The sequence below is a fragment of the Cervus elaphus genome, chromosome 24, assembly GCF_910594005.1.
Source record: "Cervus elaphus chromosome 24, mCerEla1.1, whole genome shotgun sequence".
Taxonomy (NCBI): domain Eukaryota; kingdom Metazoa; phylum Chordata; class Mammalia; order Artiodactyla; family Cervidae; genus Cervus; species Cervus elaphus.
The window spans coordinates 15,657,571-15,683,971 of NC_057838.1; the positions used below are offsets into that span (position 1 = coordinate 15,657,571).

Here is a 26,401-nt window from a genome sequence, read left to right on the forward strand (position 1 = left end):
AGACAAAATGTGTAGTCAGATAGCTTATTTTGTATAGTTACATCTGTTGCCTATTTATTATTTATAAATCACCCAAAGTTGCATATGGCCTCCCTCTAAATATAAGACAATATTATTTGCCTAAAAATGATTTTCAAGTTTTATATCATTATTCTATATACTCTAACCATGACTTAGAACCCGCTGTCCTGAAGAACTAGTTATCTGTCCTAACAAGCATGAGAAACAGCCAAGCACAGCACAGAGGAAACTCACCAGCGCCACGAAGCAAGCTTAGTGTTCCAGGGACTGCCATTCAAATTTATTACAAATGAAAATGAAAGACTTAATTTCTATCCTTGCAAAAATAAATGTAAGATCAAGCAAGTATCAGAAACATTAATGCTTTTCGTGTGACTCCATACACACCCAATTTCTAGACAGTAAAAGCTGCAGGGCCAGGGAAAAATGAGGTCTTAGAAAGACACCAAATAATACAAGGCAGGCAGCCCACTGTATTTATCACCATGCTAAAAGGAAAACTGCTTGTAAAGTAACAAAATGGGCCATGTGTGACCTTTGGCTTTATTGCTTATGCAAGCACCCTTCCTAGACCTCACTGCAACACAGAAGTAAAAGGGAGCTTCAGCAGTCTACTCACAGTGAAGTCAGATTCAGTTTTATGTACTTTGTCATGTAAAAAGTATCTGTGACATTCACAAATATCCAAAATATTAGCCTGGGGAAATCTGATTTTCTGGATAAAGGGTAAAAGCCTAACTGGCTATTATAAACTTAACAAACTAGACCAAGGCAGCTTTAACATTTGTCAAATTTTACCGTATACTGTAATTTAACCTTATTTACCATAACTTAAATTACCTTAAAATAACAAACCTGTGTTTATTTTAATCTTTAAAAAGTGAGTGCCATGAGCAGGATATCATTATCAAAGATAAGAATGATCGACCAAAAAAAAAAAAACTGTCTTGTATAAGAATATTCTAAAAAACTGAGCTGACCTAGAGTAGTGAATGGACAACTACCTTAGAATCATTTGGGGTTCTCTTCAAAATTACTGATCGCTAGGCTCCAATACAGATGTATGCAAATCAGAATGTTGGAGTAAAAAACATTAAGCTGAATTGTCAGCGATCAGTCCTTGTAATTTTAAGTCCCATTCCAATTTAAGGAATATACTCTGTGGTATTAAACAATGAAACTCCCAAGAATGATTAAAAGGAGCTCTGGTCACCCAATTCCAATGCGGAGGCGGCGGCATTCCCACACCATCAACGGCCAGTGCTCTGGACACCCGCCGGGGCCTCCACTCAGCTCAGACGCCGTCTGCTGGACAGGGCAGCAGACGCCACAGGTCAGGGGCTCAGCCCCACGGCACCCGCCTCCACTGCAGAAGCCAGCGGCAAGCCCAGGTCGCTGCCTGTACTTCTGAGGGCCCGGCTGCTGCAAACTGGAGGTTCCCATGGTTCCCTCCAACTCAGGATGCCAATCACCAAGTCCAGATGGTTACCTGTGCTTCTGACCAACTGGTTATAAAGCAGAGGTTCTCATGACCTTCTTATAATTGATTACTCAAACCCATTTACCCACTTGATATGAACCAATAGCAGATGTAGAGATAGGCAGGGTGAGGTGCTGAACAAAGGAGCCTCTGCCCTTGTGGGGTTGGCAGCCAGCACCGGGCACTGAAAATGTTCTGGTTCACTCACCTGGGAGCTCTCTGACCCTCTCATCTTTAGGTTTTTAATAGAGGTTTCATTACATAAGCACGACTGATTAAATCACTGGAAACTGACTCAACCTCTCTGACACTCACCTCGATGGCCCAGGTCAGTGGGACTAAAAGTGCTAATCCTCTACTCAGCTGGGGAGATCCTCTGGCAGACAGCCCCCAACCTTAGGTGTTTTCCAAAAGTCACCTCACTAACACAAATCAAGGCAAGGTGGAAGGTCTGCTCTGAGTAACGAGACCAAACATTAGGACAAAAGATGCTCCCATGAGTCAGGGAACCATGGATGAAGACCACATGTGTATGTGAAATATACTCTGGTCATCTGAGTGAGAATATGTGCATTTCTTACACATCACAACATCGCCAGTGTGAACGGAGAAAGAGGGAGACAACGCACCAGAGGAGGTGGTAGAAAGAGAACAGCAGTCTCTAAAGACCACAGGAGAGACGGCAAGGGGAAAATCCAAGCATTACTCATCAGGATTGTTTTGGGAGACGGTGAATGTCAGGCTTGACTACAGTCAACACCAAGAGGATCCTCAGTCGAGATATGCTATATATAATGAGGTGAGAGACTAGAAAACATAAAATTATTTTCTGACACCAGATTAGTCTTTTTTCCAGAAAAAAATATTATCCTGTCATATTTAATCACCCGAGTATTTACTATTTGTTGATCACTAACCATGTGCCACGTACAAGTGCTTCCCCATAGTAGGAAAGCAGAGTTTGCCACCAAAATATGTCTCTTTGGTCATTTCCTAAGAAACTGCAGAGGTGGGGGAAAAACTATGAAAACCAAGTAGTAGTTACCCTTTTGTAAGAAACATTTACATTTATACGGGAAATCTCCATCTGTAAGGCTGCCTGCCTCTTCGCCCTTCCTCTCTCAGTGAAGGCTTTGGTTACTCTGTCCAGTTACTCATTTCTCCTGGGTCTCTCCCGTGTATACACCTGTTATTAAATTTTTGTTTGATTTTCTCCTGCTAAACTACCTCGTGTCAATTTAATTCTTAAATCAGCCAGAGAAACCTGCAAGGTGTTAAGGCAAGACAAGAAAAACTTAAACATGAACGTTTCTTCAGCCCCCCTGGGCTTTCTCCCTTCCCTGTGCATGTGCGTGAGCCAGACCTCCTTAGGACAGAACATCCTTGTTAAATTTTCTAAGGGGCCACCATGACCCACGACCTACCACTCACTTTGCATCTGCAGATTCAGACTGTAAATAAATGGTCAATAATACATCACTTAAAGTACAACCTTTTGTTTCAAAAATATGACCATGCTCTGACCTCCAATAGGTGGAGCAGTCCTCAAAGCGTTCTGAAAGAATGTCTCCCGGTACAGACTCCAGGCTGGCTCAAATAACATTCCCCGTTTCTTTCGTATATAGACTTGCTCATCCTTTCACTGACATGCGTATCTTCCCACCAGAGGACACGTGGAGTCTACCCTGAACCAGTGCTCAGAACCAGCATGGGCTCACCGCGCCCCACCAGCTCAGGCGTTCTGGCGAGTTCTCCTGATATCTGGGTCTCATTACTTTAGTGATGATCTTAAAAATTTTATTCAAGCTGTTTTACCTTATTAAGTCTGAAGGATGACCGTGAATTTCCTAGGCAGGGGACCTACGGTTTTTGTTAGATTTAAATTTTAAAAACAAGTCAATATATGGCCTGAACCAAACTTTTGCTAGTGAAATGAGAGGCTGAATTAATCCCGCTGAGTCACCTGCTCCTAAGAACCTAGTGGAAGCATCTGAGGACCAGCCCTCACGATGCTGCAGTCCTGCAACCATTAAGCAAGCACAGCTCTCCCAAGGGCGCACACTGCAAAGGCCCAGCGTCTTGCGCTCTGACGCCACAGACTTGGCCTCTGTGAACTGGTGCCAAATCAAATCTTGGAGACAGGGCTTTGGGCGAAGAATGGGGTTAGCCAAAAAGTAAGTTTGGGTTTTTTCCACAACATCTTACAGAAAAATCTAAATGAACCTCTTGGCCAACCCAACAGAAGAGAATAATAGCTTTACTGCCTTGCCAGGGAAAAGGGACACAGGAGGCTCCTACCCTGAAAACTGTGTCTCCCAGCTGAGGAAGATTTAATGAGGCATTTCAGGGCAATGGTTCAAGGGCGGAGGTGCTGGTGAGATTAGGGAGTGTGCAGGGCCTGTATTCCACTAATCTGGTCTCAGGTCATCTTGCCAGTGAGCTCCCTGGTCCCTTTAATGTAGCCTCAGGTGGGCTTCCTCTGGTATGAAGAATGCTGGCATCTTAGAGAACTTAAAGACACTGTTACCGCGCACCGAGGTGGAACCAGGCCCCTGCTCCAAGGCTGCACTGCCGTTTCTTGGTTGCCCATCCCCTATCTCTAAACCCGTTCCCTTCCGGGATCACTGCACTAGCAACAGTTCAGAATCTGCCCTTTGGAACTCACAGCAGACGCTGGAATCAAGAAAGCCTTCCTGCCCGGGAGCCCCACAGAGACCTGTTTCATCCTGTGCACTCTCAGAGGACATACTGTAGGAGGGGAAAACCGAGAAATGTTAAGAGTGGAACTGATCCAAGGATAAACAGCACACGTCTCATCCACAGTCCCATCCTTATAGAGGTGTTCGGAGCATGTCTCACATCTGCACTAAACTACCAAACTGATAATGGGAAACTTTGCCTTAAAGACCAAACAGCTCCTAGACAGACTGCCATCTACGGGAATACCAGCTGGGTTTATACACGCTTACAAGTGCTTCCTTCATTAGGAAATAAAGGAATCCTGCCCTGTAACAGCCAAGATGGGGCTCTTTTTTGGCAGTCCAAACCTGATCTTTGCACGCACGGTTAGACAGGCCAGAGAAGGTGAATTCTTACCTTGTCAGTCTGTTGCCTGGAACCCTGCCTTCAAGGTCTACTAGAAACAAGAGTGGTAAGAGCTTTTCTCATTTCTAGAGAGATCAAATTAAGATGGTCGAGTAGAAGGATGTGTGATCATCTCCTCCTCCAAGAGCACCGAGATCAGAGCTAGCAGCTGAACAACCATCAACAGAACGACAATGGAACCCACCAAAGAACCAAAGACAGAGGAGAAGCCACAAGACAGGAGGAGGGGCACAATCCCAATAAAGTCAAATTCCACACTTGCCAGATGGGTGACCTACAAACTGGAGAACAATAATACCAGACAAGTTCTCCCACTCTTGTAAAGATTTGGAGCCCTATGTCAGGCTCCCCAGCCTGGGGACCCAGCAAAGGAATGTCCGCTACAAATTGGCACTTGCCAAGAGCATTTTCCAGTGAATGAGCAACAACAAAGGCATCTGACATCTGCCTCTGCAGGGACTAAAGCCTGTGCTGCTGCAGCTCTGATCTTCCACACCCCTTGAATTCGGGGTGGAGAGTGAAGCGCTCTGTGCTCCAGGGAAACTGGTCTTTAGATACTTATTTTTCAGGAAATTATTTCATGATCCCAAGAGATCCTTATATCTCTTCATACCTAGAAAAGCACTAAATCCCTTTGTGGTGACATCAGCTCCTTGTAAATAGCAAAAAACCTTTCGTAAAGTAAGGGCTTGATTGCACTGAACTCCCCTTCCACCAAAACCTTTTATATTGACTTTCCTCCACGGCCTCTGACTTTCTCAGAGCTACCAGAGGTGCTGTCTCCCGGGCTGTAGTCCTCATTTTGCCCCAAATACAACCTACCTCAGAACTCTCAGGGTGTGCATCTTTTTAGTCAGCAGGGACTAGCAATCTCAGGGAATCTGACTTGGAAGGCCAGCGGGATTTGATTTCATGACTTACAAAGGACGGGTGGAAACAGACACTCCACTCCTGGAAGGCACGAGCAAAATCTTGCATGCACCAGGACTCGGCGGGAGGAGACTGAACCAGACCTCCCTGTGAAGGTGTGAGTCAGCAGTGGCCGCCACAGGGACAGGGGAACTGACAGGCAGTCCTAGGAGGTGCCCCTTGGCAAGTGAGACCTCTTGGAGGTCACCACTGAGCATACCATAGAGTTCATCACCTCAGGCTGAACAACCAGCAAGGAGGAAGCACAGCCCCACTCTCAGCAGACACTGGATTAAGGTTTTACTGGGCAGGACCCTGCCCAGATTTCCCAGCCAGTCCCTCCCATCAGCCTCACCCACCAGGGGGCAGACAGAAGAAGCAAGAAGACTGCAATCCCACAGGTTCCAGACTGAAAACTACAACCACAGGAGTTAACTGAAATCAAAAGGCAGAGGATTAACTCCTAGAAGAAAGAACAAGACAAACCTCCACAAAAAGAACTAAATGAATGGAGACAGACAACCTTCCAGAAAACGAATTCCAAATAACGATAGTGAAGACGACCCAGGATCTCAGAAAAAGAATGGAGAAGATGCAAGAAATGTTTACCAAAGACCTAGAGGAGCTAAAGAACAGAGATGAACAATACATTAGAAGGAATCAATAGCAAAATAACTGAGGCAGAAGAACAGATGAGTGACCTGGAAGACAGAATGGTGGAAAACACTGCTGTGAAACATAATATTGAAAAAAGAATAGGGGGGGAAAAATGAAGACAGCCTACGACTCCTCTGGGACAACATTAAATGCATCAACATTCACATTGTAGGGGTCCCAGAAGGGGAAGAGAGAAAGAAAGGACCCGAGAAAGTATGTGAAGAGATAATAGCTGGAAACCTCCCTAATGTGGGAAAGGAAACAGTCAACCAAGCTCAGGAAGTGCAGAGTTCCAGGCAAGACAAACCCAAGGAGGACCGCACTCAGACACAGAGTAACCAAACTGCCAGAAGTAAAGAGGAAGATAAAATCTCAGGAGAAACAAGGGGAAAACAACAAACAGCAAACCACGGGACTCTCATAAGGTTTTCAGCTGATTTCTCAACAGAAACTCTTCAAGCCAGAAGAGAATGGCATGATATATTTAAAGTGATGAAAGTGAAGAACTTACAACCATGAATACTCTACCCAGCAAGACTCTTGTTCAGATTTGACAGAGAAATCAAGAGCTTTCCACACAAGCAAAAGTTAAAGAGAATTCAGCACCACCAAACAACCTTTACAACAAATGCTAAAGGAACTTCTCCAGGCAGAAAACACAAGAGAAGGAAAAGACTTACAAAGAACAAATTTAAGAAAATGGTAATAGGATCATATAGTTCAATAATTACCTTAAATGTAAATGGATTAAATGTACCAAAGACAAACACTGGGCTGTGTGGATGAAAACATATGCATGTATGCACTTCCACTCTACTTAACCCCTGAGGTTGTAATTATTTTATACAGTTAGGTTAATCATGTTTCCATTACGGTTGGCAATTTTATTTTTTGTGAAAACTGATAAACATCTTTTACTATTGTGATTATATAACTATTATTCTTTTCAATACCTACCACTGTATCATGATTGGTCAACAGAAAATAATAGAATTCTGTATCACTAAAGCTACCATTTAACAGAAAAATCTATAATCACTTTTCAAAATCCAGATGCACATGAGCATTATCTTGGAATTTTTTTGAAAAATACAGGTGCCTAGGTATTGTTTTGCCTCCAAAGCTCTAGGTATGATTCTAATGAGCAGCCATGTTTACAAACAACAGGACTATATGATGATCTTTACTTCGAGTTCTTTCTACTTTGTTTCACTTTTTCTATTTCATATTCAGTGCTCCCATTTCATTTAGTTTATATTTTCCGATTTCTCCTTTTTGTTGTTGTTGTTGTTCTTTCTCAAGCCTTTATCAAGTGTGGCAGAAAAGCTTTTGCATACATATATACATATCTATACATAGAGTATAATACAATATATATGCTTCAGAAAACATGAATTTTTGCTTAGCTAAAAAATTTATGATTATTCCATTTGTTTGACCAAGTATGAACAGAATAATAGATTTTGAATTATATTCATTCAAAACTCCATTTATTCTGGCATCTAGTAATACTGCTAAAAGTCTAGAAAGCTTATTATTTTAGTGATTTTTTAAAAAATATTTGAATGAGGCATGAAACTTCTAATCCAATTCTGAGAATATCAATAAATACTACATCATTAAAAAAAAAACTATTATTAACTACAGATTTTATTCAAATCTCACAAAATTTTATGCTAGTGTCCATTATGGTTTTCCTACCTTATTCAAGATTCCACATTGTATTCAGGTGCATTGAGCACCTTCAGCGGCATGCCACAAATCCTGATAAATTCTCTTTTCATTTTTATTCTGTTACAAATATTTTCTAATTTTCCTTGTTATGGCTTCTTAGATACATCCATTATTTAAAAGTGGACATCTAATTTCCAAACATATGAGGTTTCTAAAGTATCTTTCATATCAATTTCTCATTTAAATACTTTATTCTCTGCAATCACCATCTGTGTTTTAGTCTTTTAACCTTCTTGAGGCTTTCAATGGCTAAGTCAAAGATCTCTCTTGGAAATCTTCACATTGTACTTGAAAACATGTGAGTTATTTTCAAGTATCTTTTGATATTCATTTCTAACATAATTCCACAGTGATAAGAGAACAGACTGTATATTTCAATATCTTTAGACCATGACATTTTTGTACCTTGTTTTACGTCCCTGGATATGTTCCAGTGTCTCCTGGGAACTTGAACAGAATTTGTATAAAACCTGCATAAATATTAATTATGTTGAATTGGTTTATAGGGCTTTTCAGGTCTACTATATCCTTCTACTTTTCTGTCTACTCACTCTATTAATTTTTGAGAGTTTCACATTGAAATTCCAACTAAAAATTTAAGTTTATCTACTTAAATAATTGCAATATAAAGTGGAACTATATGTAACTTTGTTTTGTATTTTCCAAGTCTCCTATAAATGTGTTATCATACTTTCACAATTTAAAAACTAAAAAATTTAAATAAAAGTTTTTCTCATTTCTAAAATTGAATTATAAAAGGAGAAAATAGTTGTAGGGTGAGCTCCTTGGTTCCTTTGAATTAAAAAGATTTGAAAACTGTTAAAATTCAGGAGCATTCCCATTTCAAACTATTTTATCTATTTTTTTTTTTTTAGTTTGTAGGCAATATTTTTTTTCCATTTATTTTTATTAGTTGGAGGCTAATTACTTTACGATACTGTAGTGGTTTTTGCCATACATTGACATGAATCAGCCATGGATTTTAACTAATATGCAAAAGCCCCAAAAGGCTTCAAAATTCCAAAATAGCCTCACTGAAAGATTTGTTGTAGAGGGCTAATTAAATATTCATGCTATAGAAGGTAACTAAAATATACAACAAAAAAACCTTTTTAAAACTGACAATCCTTGATTGGGGAACCAAGATCCCACATATGTGACTACTGCTCCCGTCTACCCTGCTTTGAGTGCCCACTGCGGTATCCTCTGTCTGAACTGCGTTCCACCTGGGTGGCTCAGATGGTAAAGAATCTTCCTGCGATGCTGGAGACCTGGATTTGATCCCTGGGTTGGGGAAGAGCCCCTGGAGAAGGGAATGGCAACCCACTCCAGTATTCTTGCCTGGAGAATCCCATGGACAGAGGACCCTGGCGGGCTACAGTCCATTGAGTTGCAAAGTCAGAAATAAAATTCAACACAGTTAAGACTTATACATGTATGCGACTGAGCGCACATGCAACCACATCTTTTCTCTCTACCTGATCCCTCCAGGAATTGGAAACTCTTAGGTTTCCAGCACCTTTATCAGGTAAATAAAGAAGGCTACCATCTAAGAGGTGCACGAACCTCAGGTATTTTGGGGACCTCAAAGAGAGGAATTCACCCAAATCTATAGATATTGTAGGAAGAATCTGTGGCAAACTCTTGGTGTAATTTATCTGGCCTTGAGAGGCCTTTAAAAGGTTTAATCCAAGATTCCTTACGAAAAGTTCCGATACAGCCTACTTATAAGAGGCTGTGTGGTCAATCGGGCTCCCCAGGTGGCTCGCTGGTAAAGAATCCACCTGCCATTGCAGGAGATGTGGGTTTGATCCCTGGGTCAGGAAATTCCCTGGAAAAGGAAATGGCAATTCACTCCAGTATTCTTGCCTGGGAAATCCCAAGGACAGAGGAGCCTGACAGGCTACAGTCCAGAGGGTTACAAAGAGTCAGACACAACTGAGCATGTGGTCAATTAACCATACTTACTTCACAAGTCAGTCTTAATTTGGCTATATTTGGTTGTTATGAAGGTAATTTCACAGAGAAAAAGATTATGCATCAAAGGATATTCAATTCTAGTTTTGTTAATTGAGTTTTTTTAAATATATATTTACTGCCTAAGACTCACTTCTTAGATGGCTTCTTGTTATAATACTGTAAAATTGAATCGAATTATTAAAACAACTATGTTTCTAAAGCCTATCACAATAATCTATTTTTGAATGAAGATCTCACCATGACTTGCAACCAAGGGATTATGCACACTGGAAGAGACATCAACAAAAGACTCTTTACAGCTATGGAGGACAGGGCCCATAGCAGGCCTCCATTCCTGAATGAACTGTAACTCCTGTTTCTGATACTCGACTGACTAAGTAGGATCAGCACCACCAGACCAGGATGAAAAAACGACACCTGAAGCAGAGAGCTGACCCAAATAGCCACACCAGGCCTGCATACTATTACTTTGACAATCGCTCACACTTCTGCTTATAAACCCAATGTATTTCTTCCTTGGGCTCAATTATTTGCAAGTTTCAAAAATCAAGCCAAACAAACCATAGGTTCGTGGACCTATGTCCAATATTCCTAGGTTTCCTTGGTGGATTTCTCCTTTCCAAGGCTCTAACTGGATGGCCTTTATTTTATTTAGAAGTAATTCTAATACTATACAACCTACCCATTACTTCTAATGCCACTACGTGGAACCTTCTTACCTGTCCAATTAATGACGCCTATTCTGAACCCGGCCATAAACACTCTTTTTCACTACATGCTAAATACTGGGTAGCTCCTAATGAACCTAATGGACTTACGGAACAAGTTTATGGCCCCAGATCTCTCCAGGTTGGTTAGAAAGCTGCACAATTGGCTTCCTCTGGCCTGAAGGTCATCTATGCATAGCCTTTGGAAACAAACCCTCCCAATTTGCCTTTAATGCTTATGTGCGGGGTTTCTATCAGTTTTCCAACAGTAAGACCATTTAGCCAAGATATTTGTTAACCCATCTTATACTCAAAGAGTCATATTTCCACTCTGAATGTTCCTCTTTCCAGTTTAGAAAACATACTAGGAAAATGGTTTACTTTAGGAGGATCTTGGCTTAAACATTTACTACTGACACTGTTAACTTCTATCGTCAACTTTTCCCCCCATTTTTTGGCCATGTAGCATGGTAGGCAGGATCCTGGTTTTCTGGTCAGGAATCAAATGCTGCAGTGGAAACTAGTGTACTAACCACTGGACTGCCAGGAAAGTTCTCCTATTGTCAGTTTTGATTACATATATAGTTTTCTATAGATTAATGAACATGCACAATGAACTTGCAAGGCAGAAATGGCAGAAGTCCTATCAGACACTGGAACTGACCATTAGTCCTTGCCAGACACCTTACTGGTACAACTCCCTAAAATGAGCTATTAAGACCCAATGCCAAAGGACATGATGGACCTAGGGCATGTAAGAAATCACCCCGGCATCAGGGAACCAAATATTTGGTCACCAAATGCTATAAAAAAATGAATGATCAAAGAGGGGGGGAACTGACGAAATAACATTCATATTTTATGACAAGACAAGAAATACTTAAACATAAAATTTTTTTCTACCCTTTTGAGCCTCCTCCCTTCCTTTAATGTGTATTGTGCATTTGCATTAACCAGAACTCCTTAGGAAATAACTTCCTTCTTAATCTTGTAAAAGGCCACAATGACCCATGACCACTTACTCACTTTGTACATTTAGATCTGGACTGTGTGAACTGTCAATATGTCATTTGATGTATAATCCTCCGTCTCAAAAACTTATAGAACTATGCTTTGACCTCACAGAGCTTTCTGAAAGACTGTCTCTTGGACCACAATCCCCAGTGGGCTCGAATAATATTAGGACAGAGGACTGTTTCTTCTGTATATGCATTTTCCTACTTCTCAGGTAGGTACTATCATTCTAATATATATAAACAAATCTTGGAAAAATTAAATACCTTACTGACAACTACATAAAGAATCAGCAGCAAAGGTCAAATGTGAACCCAAATAAGCCATCTTTCAAATGTGTATTCTTAATACCACATTCTGAGAGGCAACACAAAATGGATTCTTATTTTCCCAATAAGAATCTGGACAAGGCAGAACTCAGAAGTAGGAAAAACACTGGCCTGAGATTCAGAAGCCCAGACTCTAAGATCTGACACCTTGATTACTGATTAGTTTACCTATCCAGATCTAAGTTTTCCCACTGTTTGTGGGAAAATGCCAGGGTTGAACAACATCACTCAGATGCTGCCTTTCTATATTGTGAAAACAAAGTGCTAATGCAAACACAGTATGGCAACCTAAAACAGAATTCAGTTTTACTATGAATTAAGTAAAAGATACACTACACATAATATGTCATCACCAAACTTGACTGGGAAGGTATTATCACACAAATGAGCAAACAGAGGCTTAAAGAAGTGAGGTAAATGTGTCTATAATCACCTGGCAGTATAATTGAGCTAGGGTTTGAGTCAAGGCCTATTTAAGAGGCTCTTCCCTCAACTTCGCATTGCCTCCTACGTGAATCTTATCTACAATTCTCATCATCTTTCTAATCCTCAAAAGCCACACTATCCCTACTTCCTAAGATCAGTTCATAAGATCAGTCAAGATACTACAGAACAAGGATTAAGTCTTACAGAGGAAAACCAATACTTAATTCTTTCTCTATTTTCAATGAAAGAATTAAGGGAAGGAATGGTCTAACTAGCTTATAAAGAAGGGATCATCGAGTGCCTTTTTTCAAGATACTATCACTCAATCTCAGAGGATGAGATGATTGGGTGGCATCATCGACTCAATGGACATGAGTTTGAGCAAGTTCCGGGAGATGGTGAAGGACAGGGAAGCCTGGCAGCTGCAGTCCATGGGGTCACAAAGAGTCAGACAGGACTGAGCGACTTAACCACCACCACCACTTAATCTATGTACACCACTCAAAGACCCTATAATCCAGTGAGAGCCCAAAAACGTACTCGACATCAGATATACAGTAGGAAAAACCCCATTATTATTTTTACAACCCTCAGCATTATCTCACCAACTGCTTTAGTTCAGCAATCAGTTTGTATGGTCAAGGAATCATAAGATTCTTTCTGGGTTAGCACAGATGTGAAACGCAGTCTAATTTTCTTTCCTTTCATAAAGTATAATACGCAACTGAGCATAATGCTCTCATGGCGATAAGGCAACTGTATTTTAATCCAGAATACGCGTACCAAAAGAAAGAAAAAACATGAAATTACACTGATTACTTCAAGGATTATGAAGTACTTCAAAACATCATTTAATAATCATGACAACACTCTGTGTTGGCATGTCAGGCAGTATGCTCTGACTTTTAAGGGAAGTAGTTCACTTGCTTCCCATAACAATTCATTAAATCTACATAATACCTACCAGATGAGTGAGAATTTCCTTATATAACAGATAGAACCATTTAAACAGTGGGAGCCAGTAATGAAAAAATGGCTAGCTGACTCTACAGCCAGCAAACTCCAGGAAACTGCTTTGATGCCTTGGAGAGGAAGCATTATTCCCATTTCAGAGATAGGGAAAATGGAGAGATTTTGGTTTCTTACCTAGTGTCAAGTGAGTAAGTAGAAAATTCAGCACTCAGATTTTGAGTTAATGTTCTCCCTTAATCCAGTGCATTTCCCATTTCACCACGTCTCTTCAACATTAAAACCTTACCTTTGTTTAGAACTTCCCATTTTACAAACATCGCATTAAAACAGCAAACCTGGGAAAGCTGCACCATTCCTCCCCAGGTTGGTGAATTAGATATGACAACTCTAGAGAACTGGAACGTAAACCCTTGAGATATTGTTCAAGCCAATTTAAAACTCCAAAACGTAAAAAAGCAAACGTCTTTTAGGTTTAAGAGGCATGGATCAATTTCAGTCCTAGTAGGCCACTGACTGTGGTCATCTCAGCGTATCTCTAACACATGCTGGACCAATCTGTTTCCATCTATAGTTCAGTTTCTGTATTCTCTTTCACTTCCGAGTATCTGAGTTCCCTGTTGGTAGGGATGAGGGACTCAGTCTATCTGGCGTGTGGCAGTCACTCACATGATGGAAAACCACCCCTGGGTACATAGGTTAGACACTGGAGAACCAACGACTATGGACTCTTAGTCCTGAGTAATGTAATGTCCATCGCCCAAGGCAAGCCCACCCAAGTCACACGTCCCCCTCTTTGGTTTCCAATTTAAATGCGGTCTCACTGGATGACATAAAACTGAAGGGGCCCCTGTACACCACAGTACGGGCAGAAGACAAACATTAGGCAGAGGCGAGAACCAAGCGGGCCCGGCCCGACTCACGCGAGGGGACGAGATTCGGGATGCCAGGTGGGCACCCCTGGTGGGAAGCCTAGCGGCTGGGCACCCCCGCCAAGGTTCGGAGAAACGACGCGTCTCTTTCCACCGGCGCCGACAGCAGAGAGTGGTCCCACCGTCCGCACCCTCTGCCGGACCAAAGCGCCTCACTCACCCAGAACACAGGCTCCGCGGGGCCGCCCCCAGGGCCACCGAGTTTCGATTCCCCAGTGTTTGGAAACGAACCGAAAACAAACCGGGTCGCCAGGGGTCACCGCGGGCTTCCGGTTTCCTCGAAGACACAGCCGGTTCCCTGGCGAACGCAGCTGCCCCGGGGACGCCGCGGAGGGACTCCCATTTCTCCTGCCTCGGCGGTGCCGGGGCCGGCAGGGCCGGCTAGTGGGCTGCGGCCCCGGAGGCTCTGGAAGGAGGGCCGCGCCGAGGCCGAGGGCCGAGCCGCTGCCGAAGAAGACCGGTTACCTCAGCGCCCGCCCAGGCAGCGCGCCGCGCAGGGGAAACGCCGCAAAAGGGCCGGCGGGAGGGCGGGCGGCGTGCGCCGGAAACGCGGCCTCCGGTTGTCCGCAGCTCAGAGCCAGGGCCGAGGGGGCAAACCGGAAGTCAGGCCCAAGGGAGCACCGAGGGCGTTCGCAAAGCCGGTGCCGGGGCGGGGTCGGAGGGGGCGGTGTTCTACGTGTCCCGTGAGCGTCCGCGGCGAGGTGGGCGGGGCCGCCGCGGGCCGCGCGTCCCGTGAGCCTCTGCGGCGGGGCGGGCGGGGCGCGGCGACGCGGGAAGCGGAGGCGCTGTGGGGTAAGACTAGCTGCGGCGACCGCGGTCGGGCCGCTGGCCGCCTTCTGCGTCGTGTGTTTCCTTGAGTGGCCGCTTGGGGGTCCCCGAGCGTCGTGTAGTGTGTTGGCTCCCTAGGGAAACGCTCTTTGGGGTTTGGGGCGCTCGCCTCGCCCTGGCCGGGAACGAGAAACCTGTGGCAGTGCGCTCCTGTTGAGGAGCCGTTAACACCCCGCCTGGTTTCAGGGCGTTGCTCCGGAGACCCTAATTGTTGGGCACGCGGCTCTTAATAACCGTGAGGAAGCTGTTAACTTCGGGGTGTACCTGCTGCGCTAGGGTTGTTTGTAGAACATGGACATATGTGCTCTGTCGCTTAGTCGTGTCCGAGTCTTTGCAACCCCATGGACGGTAGCCCACCAGACTCCTCTGTCCGTGGAATTTTCCAGGCAAGAATATTCGAGCGGGTCGCCCTTTCCTTCTGCAGGGAATCTTGATGACTTAGGGATCTAATACCTAGGAAACGCTACCTCCGAAACGTTTATAAACATATACTTGTTACAAAATGGCCATTTTGGACTGAGTTTAACACTCTTGACACAAGACACTTTTTCAAAGGTCTTGTTTACAGGCTGTGGTAAATAAAAACAGATATCCGAAGAGAGTCTCCCCCAGCTTTTCCCACCTCCTCCCGTTATCTCGCCAAGGTCCCGATGTTCTCCATCACGAGTTGCCCTTGAAAGTCCCGGAGTGAGGACTAGCTTCAGTGAGGTTCCGTTTGCCCTGGAGTAGAATGGATTTCAGAGCCATATCTGAGCAAAGAATACGGTCCCTGGCACAACTCCTGACGGTGGCTCAGCCTGCTTCTCTCGTTTTTAAACAATCTTGCATCTTTAGAGCGGCTTCAAATCTTTTGTTTAATTAGGCAGTGTGTTAAAACAGTAAAAAAAAAATAGTCCTGTTGTGTTTTCTTTTTTAATGGGAGGTATATACTTCTAAGCTGTGAAGAGTAGATACTGTTAGAGGAAAGAGAATGTATCTTTTAAGGAAAATATATAAAACATATTTTGGGTTAGTGATTTAAATTTTGTATTATTAAAATCATACCATCCTAGGGATCATGTTTACTGTGTCTCTGCCCTGTGTTCTGTGACTGCTGTCTATGTGTGGCTCTTCAGTGTTAGCAGAATGGAATTAAGATGTCAGAACCGGTAAGTTGAAATAGCAGTGTCTCTTCATATATCAGCTTCAGTGTCATTTCATCAGTATTGTCTTAAAACCATTTTTCTTCCCATCCCCCACATCCATCACATGTTCGTGTCTAGAGCTTTAGTGGCAGAGGTACAAAGCAGATTCAAAAATACTACCAAAAATGAAAAAATGTGTTATCTGGGCCTACATAGTCTGTTTTCCCTCTTTCTTCCCATATCTCATCACTCACTCTGAACCGCAAACCCACCCCCCACCCCAGACCTCCCCTCAGAATCAGTTCATGACTTCTGTTACGCTGTGTATGTCTGAGACTGTGTGTATCCCTGAAACAGCAGTCCTCAGACTGGGCATCATGTAACCCAGACCCTTAACTTTGTAAAGTACATGGCGGCTTTCCAGGGGGTTATATGCTTAGTCACTCAGTCATGTCTGACTCTTTGTGATCCCATGGACTGTAGCCCGCCAGGCTCCTCTGTCCACGAGGATTCTCCAGGCAAGAATACTGGAGAGGGTTGCCATCCCCTCCTCCAGGGGATCTTCCCAACCCAGGGATCGAACCCATGTCTCCCGCATAGCAGGCAGATTCTTCACCGTCTGAGCCACCAGGAAGCCCAAATGATAGCTTAAGGGTATTAATTTTCAGGTTGTTAAATTGCATGTTTCTTCCCGAAAATTAATCTGCCTCGGACTGTGCCTGAACTCAGACACCTCTCCCCTTTCTTCTTCGTAACTGTCCCTCTCCTACTCTACAATTAAAGTAGTAGTACCTTTAATCTGACCTAAATCTGTTTAGAAATAAATAAATAAATAAATGATTCTAGTAGCTGGATAGCTAATTGTTTCCTAAGAATAGTAATTTCCAGTGGTTTTCAAAAATGTTACAGAAGGACACAGTTGTCTGCTGATTAAGAATAATTTTATGGCATACTCCTATGTGATTTTTGGTACATAGTAGTTCAGAAGAGTGACTATTATATTTGGAATGGAAGAATACAAAATGTAAGACTAGGATCAGCTTGAACTCTGTTTCTATTTAGCAACAAATAATATGATTCTGAAACGAATGACTTAATTGGAGGGAGGAGGAGCTATCCAATTCTAAATGAGATGCATTTCCAATAAAAGCTGACTTAGGATATTTTATAATAATAATTTGGACTGTTTCTCTTTTGGTAAGTACTGCTCTAGTAAGTTAATATAATACTACTGATGACAGTTCTTAAATTTGTGTTCTCAGGAATTTTTAAATATACTGTTTTATGTAGGGAAATATGACTAAAGTATTGGCAAGCACTGAAATGTATTGGGATAAGCTTATGTTGGGGAAGTGATACAAAAATATGAATTCAAGGAGAAAAGGAACAAGATCAGTTTCCTAACTGTAGAAGATCATGTTCATGTGCTTTTCAAATAAATGGGTTGATAGCAGATATCAAATTATTATGGCAACTACATTCCATTTATAAAAAAAGATATATCCTTCTGTCTCTAGCAGCTAGCCTTGTCCTAAACAGGCAATGTGTACTTCATAATAACTTTTTGACCTGAAGTGCTTTATAGTCAGGAGGAATTAGCTTCAGACAGCTTTCATTAAAAAAAAAACACATGAATGTCATAATTATAAATGCAGTGACTTTTTCTTAGAAACCTATGTAGGTGAAGAAAAATTTAATAATCTTAGGAAATCTTTGATGTAAGGAGTAGGGAGAAGAAATACGAGAAGAGCTAACAGAAAACAGCAGCAGAGGCCCCAGGATGGGGTTGGTAGATTCTATAGAGAAGGAAAAAAGATCCAGTAGGGGGAATTCTGTACTTATTAAATGAAGTAAGAGCAACCCTTCTCTGGAGCTTGAGACTTAGACTCTTGCTATCTGAGATATGAATTCATTAGTTTATTCAGTTCTTGGTGTTAGTCGCCCAGTCATATCCAACTCTAATGGACTATACAGTGACCCCATGGACTAGAGCCCTCCAGGCTCCTCTGTCCATGGAATTCTCCAGGCAGGACTACTGGAGTGAGTAGCCGTTTCCTTCTGCAGGGGATCTTCCTGACCCAGGGACTGAACCTGGTCTTCTGCATTGCAGGCAAATTTTTGGAGACAAGTTCTTTATCACCTGAGCCACCAGGGAAGCCCACTCAATACTTAACAGATATTTATTCAGAGCATGCTGTGTGTCATTGTTTTAGGCATTGAGATGAAACAGGCAAAGTAACTTTTTAATTTATCACAGAGAAATCAGTCACATAGACAAGACCTATGAGAAATTTACCATGATGAGAAATTCCCTCCCATTGAGTTTTGTCATGACAGTTTCTCTAGGTGTCTATGAAGAAAATAAATGTTTAAAATGGGAAGAGAGAAAGAAAGAATTCTGTTTTGTGACTCGCACATATACACTATGAAAACCAGGAAGATAAAGTGAGCTTTTCAGAGGAAAGATATATTTATAAAAGTACCAAATAAACAACAGAGAACGGAAGACGTTAAGCGTCAGTAAGATCTATAGAAAGATATTAAACTGGATTTTTCAAATAGATTATGTAGCAAAAGAGAGGGAAAAATCTCCAAACCCGCTGCACAATCCATGATATAAAAGTGAAATCACTGATTTTTTTAATAGTTGCAAAATTAACACAGTTTCCTACTGTAGATTTTTCAATTTTCTATGAATGGTCAGTTGATTATTAAAAGTCCCAAAACAAAATGATGAGTGTTTTTTTTTTTTTCATTCACTTATATTTTGTCATTTTCTCTTGAGAGTCATTTATGTTATTCCCTTTGACTTTTATAGCTCCTTCCCTCTCATCCTATAGTCAGTCTGTTCAACTGATTTTTTAGATTTTACCCTTTAGCTAATCTTTGGATCTGTTTCATAGTCTCTACTGTGCCACGGTTTCCCATCTATTATAATAATTTGTTTTAATTCTTTCTTTCTTTTTAGCTTCCAGGTCATTCTTTATAGGATAGCTAAATGATCTTTTAAAAATGTAAATCTTACCATTACTTTTCTCCTCTTAAACTCCTGAAATGACTCCTTTGCATGTTTTAAAAGTCCATTTGTAATCTAGCCCAGCCTGTTTTACCACCAACTTCTATAAGCACAGCCAAGTCAGACACTGAAATATCTTTACTCCTGGATTGGATATCTTTACTCCTTTATAAAGTTTTCATTCAGTTGACCCTGATTATAATTTTAGAATGTTTACTTTCTTAGATCATCATTTGACATTTTTTGTAAATTTAAAAATTCTCAGATGGGAACTCCAGAAAAATTCTTCAACATTAGTTTGAGAATTATGGTTCTACTTTTTACTTGTCCTGAAATGACATTTAAAAGAGGAATCTGTATCTTCAGATAATGGATATCAGCCTCAGAACATACAAAGCAAAACTGGACAGAACTAGGAGACATGCCCCCAATACTGGAAGATCCTTCCATTTAACATGCTTCCCTCACTAGCAATAAAAAAAATACATTAAGGAAATAGACAATTGGAATAAAATTATTAATATCATACTTACTAGGATGGCTGTTATCAGAAATAAAACCAAAATGGAAAATATTCCTCTTAAAATTAATATGGAATCCTAAGGGACCTTAAATAGCCAAAACAATCTTGAGAAAGAACAAAGCTATTTGCTGACCTCAAAACATTATTACAAAGCTGTAGAATTAAAACGTTATGGTACTGGCATCAAGACAGACATATAGCCCTGTGGAATAGAATAAAGGGCACAAAAAAATCCTCACATCTATGGCCAAATGATTTACAGCAGATATGCCAAGACCCTCCAATGGGAATAGGGCAGTCTTTTCAACAAATGTTGTTGGAAAAACTGAATATCCATATACAAAATAATGAAGTTGGACCCTATCTGACACCATAAAAATTAAATCAAAATGGATCAAAGGCCTAAATTTAACAGCTAAAACTATAATACTCTTAGAAGAAAAATAGGGAAGAACTTCATGATATTAGATTTGGCAGTTTCTTGGATGTGACACCAAAAACATAGGCAACAAAACAAAAAAATAGGTAAAATTCTCTAAATCAGTCGATAATAAAATATTTAAAAAATCATTGTCTAGTGACTCCAATATTGAATACTGTGTTCTTTACTTTGAATTTCATTAGAATTGTCTGCATTCATAATTGAAGAGTAACTAAAGTATAAGTTTAACTTCAAAACTAAAATCATGCTTATGCTTAAATAGTGTAGACATTTAATTATACAGGGAAATGTTCAGAATATATTGTTAAGAAAGCAAATTGTTGAGTTCCGTTTGAGATTACAGATTGACTTATTTATATCTTTTCCTTCCATTAAGATTAGAATTAAAGAGTAAAAACTACACACATAACAGAAAGAGTTGGGGAGACATCAGAGGACAAAGAATTTCAACAAATATTTGAGAAACTTGGTTTGAATCTGTCATGAATTGAAGTGGAGCCCAGGAAGCTTTAGCACAGAATATACTGTACAAGAGACTGCAGTGGAAATAGGAATCAGTCCTCCTTGAAAGATGGTGATGATTCTCTGAAGGCCCTAAATGAAAGACAGAGGATAAATGTGACATTTTTGGAAGTCTTTAGTGAAGCTTCTTTGCTTCCGTATTCTTCCTGTTTCATCATGCAGAAAGACAATCTGTCCAGGCTTTCCTCTCAGGACAAAGAAGGAGAGGACCCTCTCCAAAGAAATTGAAAAGAAAACTAGAGAAAGTGGGGAAAACCTTTGTTTGTTTCCAGAATGAGAATTCCAACTTATCCCTGTGCTCAATGTCTCATGCTTGCTTTGCAGTTTCAGATGTGATATGTGTAGAAGCGCATTCTTAGTTTTGCATTATGCAAGTTAAATTTAACTCTACATTCTCACTTAAAAACTCTTTATTGATGGGATTTCTTAGTATTTGCATAGTGACATTTGAAACATTGTTTATACAGTTACTGGCTAGAACCCTGGGTTTCCCTTGTGGCTCTGCTGGTAAAGAATCCACCTGCAGTGTGGGAGACCTGGGTTTGATCCCTGGGTTGGGAAGATCCCCTGGAGAAGGAAAAGGCTACCCACTCCAGTTTTCTGGCCTGGAGAATTCCAATTTCCAAGTGGAATTCCAAGTGGAATTCCTGTAAATTCCAATTTACATTGGAGAGAAGATTAAGATTAAATATATTTTAAAGTCTGGTGGTGGTTTAGTCACTAAGTCGTGTCTGACTTTTGCGACTCCCTGGACCCTAGCCTGCTGCGCTCCTCTGTCCATGGAATTCTCCAGGCAAGAATACTGGAGTGAGTTGCCATTTCCTTCTCCAGGGGATCTTCCCGACCCAGGAATTGAACCCAGGTCTCCTACATTGCAGGCAGATTCTTTACCGACTGAGCTATGAGGGAAGCCTGGCATTTTATTTTATTTTTCATTTATTTTTATTAGTTGGAGGCTAATTACTTCACAACATTGCAGTGGGTTTTGTCATACATTGACATGAATCAGCCATGGAGTTACATGTATTCCCCATCCCGATCCCCCCTCCCACCTCCCTCTCCACCCGATTCCTCTGGGACTTCCCAGTGCACCAGGGCCGAGCACTTGTCTCATGCATCCCACCTGGGCTGGTGACCTGTTTCACCATAGATAATATACATGCTGTTCTCTCAAAACATCCCACCCTCGCCTTCTCCCACAGAGTCCAAAAGTCTGTTTTGTACATCTGTGTCTCTTTTTCTGTTTTGCATATAAGGGTTATCATTACCATCTTTCTAAATTCCATGTATATGTGTTAGAATGCTGTAATGATCTTTATCTTTCTGGCTTATTTCACTCTGTATAACGGGCTCCAGTTTCATCCATCTCATTAGAACTGATTCAAATGAATTCTTTTTTAACAGCTGAGTAATATTCCATGGTGTATATGTACCACAGCTTCCTTATCCATCCATCTGCTGATGGGCATCTAGGTTGCTTCCATGTCCTGGCTATTATAAACAGTGCTTCGATGAACATTGGGGTGCACATGTCTCTTTCAGATCTGGTTTCCTCAGTGTGTATTCCCAGAAGTGGTATTGCTGGGTCATATGGCAGTTCTATTTCCAGTTTTTTAAGAAATCTCCACACTGTTCTCCATAGTGGCTGTACTAGTTTGCATTCCCACCAACAGTGTAAGAGGGTTCCCTTTTCTCCACACCCTCTCCAGCATTTATTGCTTGTAGACTTTTGGATAGCAGCCATCCTGACTGGCGTGTAATGGTACCTCATTGTGGTTTTGATTTGCATTTCTCTGATGATGAGTGATGTTGAGCATCTTTTCATGTGTGTGTTAGCCATCTGTATGTCTTCTTTGGAGAAATGTCTGTTTAGTTCTTTGGCCCATTTTTTGATTGGGTCATTTATTTTTCTGGAATTGAGCTGCAGGAGTTGCTTGTATATTTTTGAGATTAATCCTTTGTCTGTTTCTTCATTTGCTATTATTTTCTCCCAATCTGAGGGCTGTCTTTTCACCTTGCTTATAGTTTCCTTTGTTGTGCAAAAGCTTTTAAGTTTCATTAGGTCCCATTTGTTTAGTTTTGCTTTTATTTCCAATATTCTGGGAGGTGGATCATAGAGGATCCTGCTGTGATTCATGTCGGAGAGTGTTTTGCCTATGTTCTTCTCTAGGAGTTTTATAGTTTCTGGTCTTAGATTTAGAGCTTTAATCCATTTTGAGTTTATTTTTGTGTATGGTGTTAGAAAGTGTTCTAGTTTCATTCTTTTACAAGTGGTTGACCAGTTTTCCCAGCACCACTTGTTAAAGAGGCTGTCTTTTTTCCATTGTATATCCTTGCCTCCTTTGTCAAAGATAAGGTGTCCATAGGTTCGTGGATTTATCTCTGGGCTTTCTATTCTGTTCCATTGATCTATATTTCTGTCTTTGTGCCAGTACCATACTGTCTTGATGATTGTGGCATTGTAGTAGAGTCTGAAGTCAGGCAGGTTGATTCCTCCAGTTCCATTCTTCTTTCTCAAGATTACTTTGGCTATTCGAGGTTTTTTGTATTTCCATACAATTGTGAAATTCTTTGTTCTAGTTCTGTGAAAAATACCGTTGGTAGCTTGATAGGGATTGCATTGAATCTATAGATTGCTTTGGGTAAAATAGGAAGCCTGGCATTTTAAAGTCTATATGCAGACTAAACAATCGTTTATTAAGTTGAGTGCTTGAGAAAAATCATGAACGAAAGACAAAATAGAGTGCTCTCATTCTGCATTAGTTTCTGCATATTTTAATTTTCTTATCTAACTATAAATATTACTCATTTAAAAGCAGTCTAGAAAGAAAGTCAAGCATTTATTATATTTAATGTACTAACTTTGAAATGTGTTTTTTCATATGCTGTTTCATTTCATCATTAAAACCATCCTATGAATTCAGTATTATTATTATCAGCATGTACAAATGATAAAATGATAGTCAAGTTATTTAACTGACTTGTCTTAATTTAAAAATCTCATACAAAATGGAGTCAGAATGTAAATCCAGAGCTACAAATGACATTCAGCTGATACACACAGCCATCCTAGTTTTTAAATAATTTGAATATCAGTACTGTAAAGGACAGACCTAACTCTAAAGTTCATACTGTTTTCTTTATTTTATAATATAAATATTCTTTCAGTGCTTCTCTTTGGTAACTATTCCATTAAATGCTAGGGATACAGTGGTTAACAAGATAGAATGACTTGCCACAGGATTTTCCTTGTCTTGTAGAGCCCTTCATTTAATAAACTGTAATACAGTGTGTTAAGTGACGTGGAGAAGGGTAGAGACTCCTAGGGGCACATAGTAGTGGCCTGACTCTACTTAATAATTTTTCAGATTGGCTTAAAATCACCTCTTTGCAGTATCCTGACACCACCTACCTGAAAGTCTTAGGTGTGCCCTGTATGTTTCCAAATCATTCTGTATTCGTTTCATGATAGTACTTAATGTTACTTGAGGAGAAGAATCTTGTTTTTCCTTTAGCAGTATGACTGGCTCATAGCAAATCCTCAAGAAGTATTTTAGAAGAAAATAGAATTGAGGTCTGAAATGGCAGCAAGGAAGTAAGAGAGCAGTTTTGGATAAGCTTTTAGGTATTGAGGTGAGAAATGGCAAAAGATAATCCTTGTAAAGTAAGAGGAAAGTTCATCTTTTGAGAATGAAGAGGTCGGTCTGAGACTGAGAAAAGTTTAGAATAATCGCTAAAGAATTGCAAGAGGAAGGAAATAATACATAAAATGGATAGCCTTAAAGGTGTACTGAGGGCCCATCTGAGACTGGAGTCTGAATTTGTAGTGTTACCAATATGCCTGACTGTAGTTTCCTCCAAGAAATTACCTCCTCCAACATAATAGATATCACTATCATATCATCCTGTGTTGCTCTTTAGCACTTATTATCTGACATTTATTTATTGGTTTGCTTCTGTACACTGTCTTTGTCCCCTCTTACTGGCATGTTAACTCATGTATGCTGTATCTGTTTTGATTCACTGGTGTTCCCCTAGCATCTAGAACTTTTGTGCAACATGTGACATGTACACAGTAAATATCTGGTTTGAAAAAAAATTGAATGAGTGAAGGAACAAATTAATACATGGTTTGAAATATTGTCCATATTGCTATATTTAAATAAAACCAAATTTTTTTTCCCCAAAGGAATTTGTTTTTGTAGGTTAAGGGGAATTTTCTTGAACTCGGAATATTGCTTGACACTTCTTACATACATCATAATTACATTCCTAAGGATTAAAATTATTGAACTCGTTATTATCCTCATTTTCTAAGGTTACTCTAAAATTAGCTATTTTGGGGAATTCCCTGGTGGCCCAGTGTTTGAGACTCCACATGTCCACTGCCAGGGCCATGGGTTTGATCCCCGATCAGGGAACTAAGATCCCGCGTGACCATGGTGGAACCAAAAAATTAATAGTTAAAATAAAATTAGCCATTTTGGTCATATTACCTGATATATCTTTACAATTCTAAAATTTTCAAGTCTATAAAACATTTTTACAATTTAATCTTTGCAACAAGAAGTTACAACTTAGCAAAAACTAAGATTTAGGTACACAAGTATTTAAATAAAGAGACATTTAAATAAATCATTTTTATTGAAATATACTGTTTAGTGGTTTATTTGGAAACTTGTTTTCATATTTTAAAAATTCAGAGTTTTCAATAACTGATTTTAGTTGAAAGTCAGTTATTATGGACAAAATATACAGAAAAATAGTATTAAACCTGATAAATTAGTATTATTCAAAATTTTCTTTAGTTACCATTTTGTTACATGTCGATCTGATACCAAGTATGTTTTTTAAAAAATGTTTATCTCAAGGATAGATACTGTTACATTGCTAAAATATCTTTGAGAAATAACTTTTAAGTGTTATTTTGTCCTTTTACATTTATGTTAGCCCTGAATAGACCACTAAATGGATACTTGTTTACAGTATGAGAGCTGAAGCAAGAAGTCAGTGTTAAACCTTGCAAAAGCCCAGCAAAGACTGATATCAGAGGTTACAAATGATTTATAATGAGTAGACAGAATTGCAAATATGGTATCTGCAAGTAATGAAGATTGACCTGTATAGTTATATGAAACTATAATTTTAAAACTTCCATTAAAAATGTTTGGAAGATAGAGGAAAAAACAGTTCATATTCTTATTACCACAAGATTTTTATTTTCTGTATTTTCTTGCAGTTTTTGTCTCTAGTGTATATATTTTCAAATATTGTGTGGATACCTTTTTGTCTTCTTTTCTTTTTGTCTCCTACCCAGTTTACCTCTGCAAATCCTCTTCCTTCGCTGTATTTTGTCCAGAGCGGTATCTGCCCCTTGCTCCAGTGGTACATACATGACCTCTGCCTGAAAATTAGCACATGATATTCACCAGCTATGGTCACTGACACTGGGAGAGACATATGCTCACTTAGAATCAGTGTGATGCCATGAGGCTTTTGTGGACTTCTGGGGAAGACACACATGCTCTCACACTGGCCTTGAACTTGCTGCCATCTTCCTTCACATGGAACCTAATGCTTAACCTAAGGCAGAAGCAGGCAAAGTAGAGAGACTAAGGGAAAACAAATCCTGATGAAATCGGTTAATCCTGAATTTATTTATTTTTATAAGAATTGTATGTAT

At 40.4% G+C, this 26,401-nt stretch overlaps 2 protein-coding genes across 7 annotated transcripts in view; one reads left to right on the top strand and one right to left on the bottom strand.

Moving 5' to 3' along the window:
- AZI2 (5-azacytidine induced 2) overlaps positions 1–14,917 on the bottom strand; it is a 33,229-nt gene extending 18,312 nt beyond the window's left edge. For 3 of the 4 annotated variants that reach the window (XR_006337681.1, XM_043887060.1, XM_043887063.1), the window contains exon 1: positions 14,424–14,917. The gene's annotated coding sequence lies outside the window, so the exon portion shown is untranslated. The remainder of the gene's footprint in view (positions 1–14,423) is intronic. The other variant, XM_043887062.1, reaches the window with a different exon arrangement.
- Positions 14,918–14,977: 60 nt separating this feature from the next.
- ZCWPW2 (zinc finger CW-type and PWWP domain containing 2) overlaps positions 14,978–26,401 on the top strand; it is a 138,164-nt gene continuing 126,740 nt past the window's right edge. The window contains exon 1 of one of the 3 annotated variants that reach the window (XM_043887067.1): positions 14,978–15,055. The gene's annotated coding sequence lies outside the window, so the exon portion shown is untranslated. The remainder of the gene's footprint in view (positions 15,056–26,401) is intronic. The other 2 variants (XM_043887066.1, XM_043887065.1) reach the window with 2 other exon arrangements.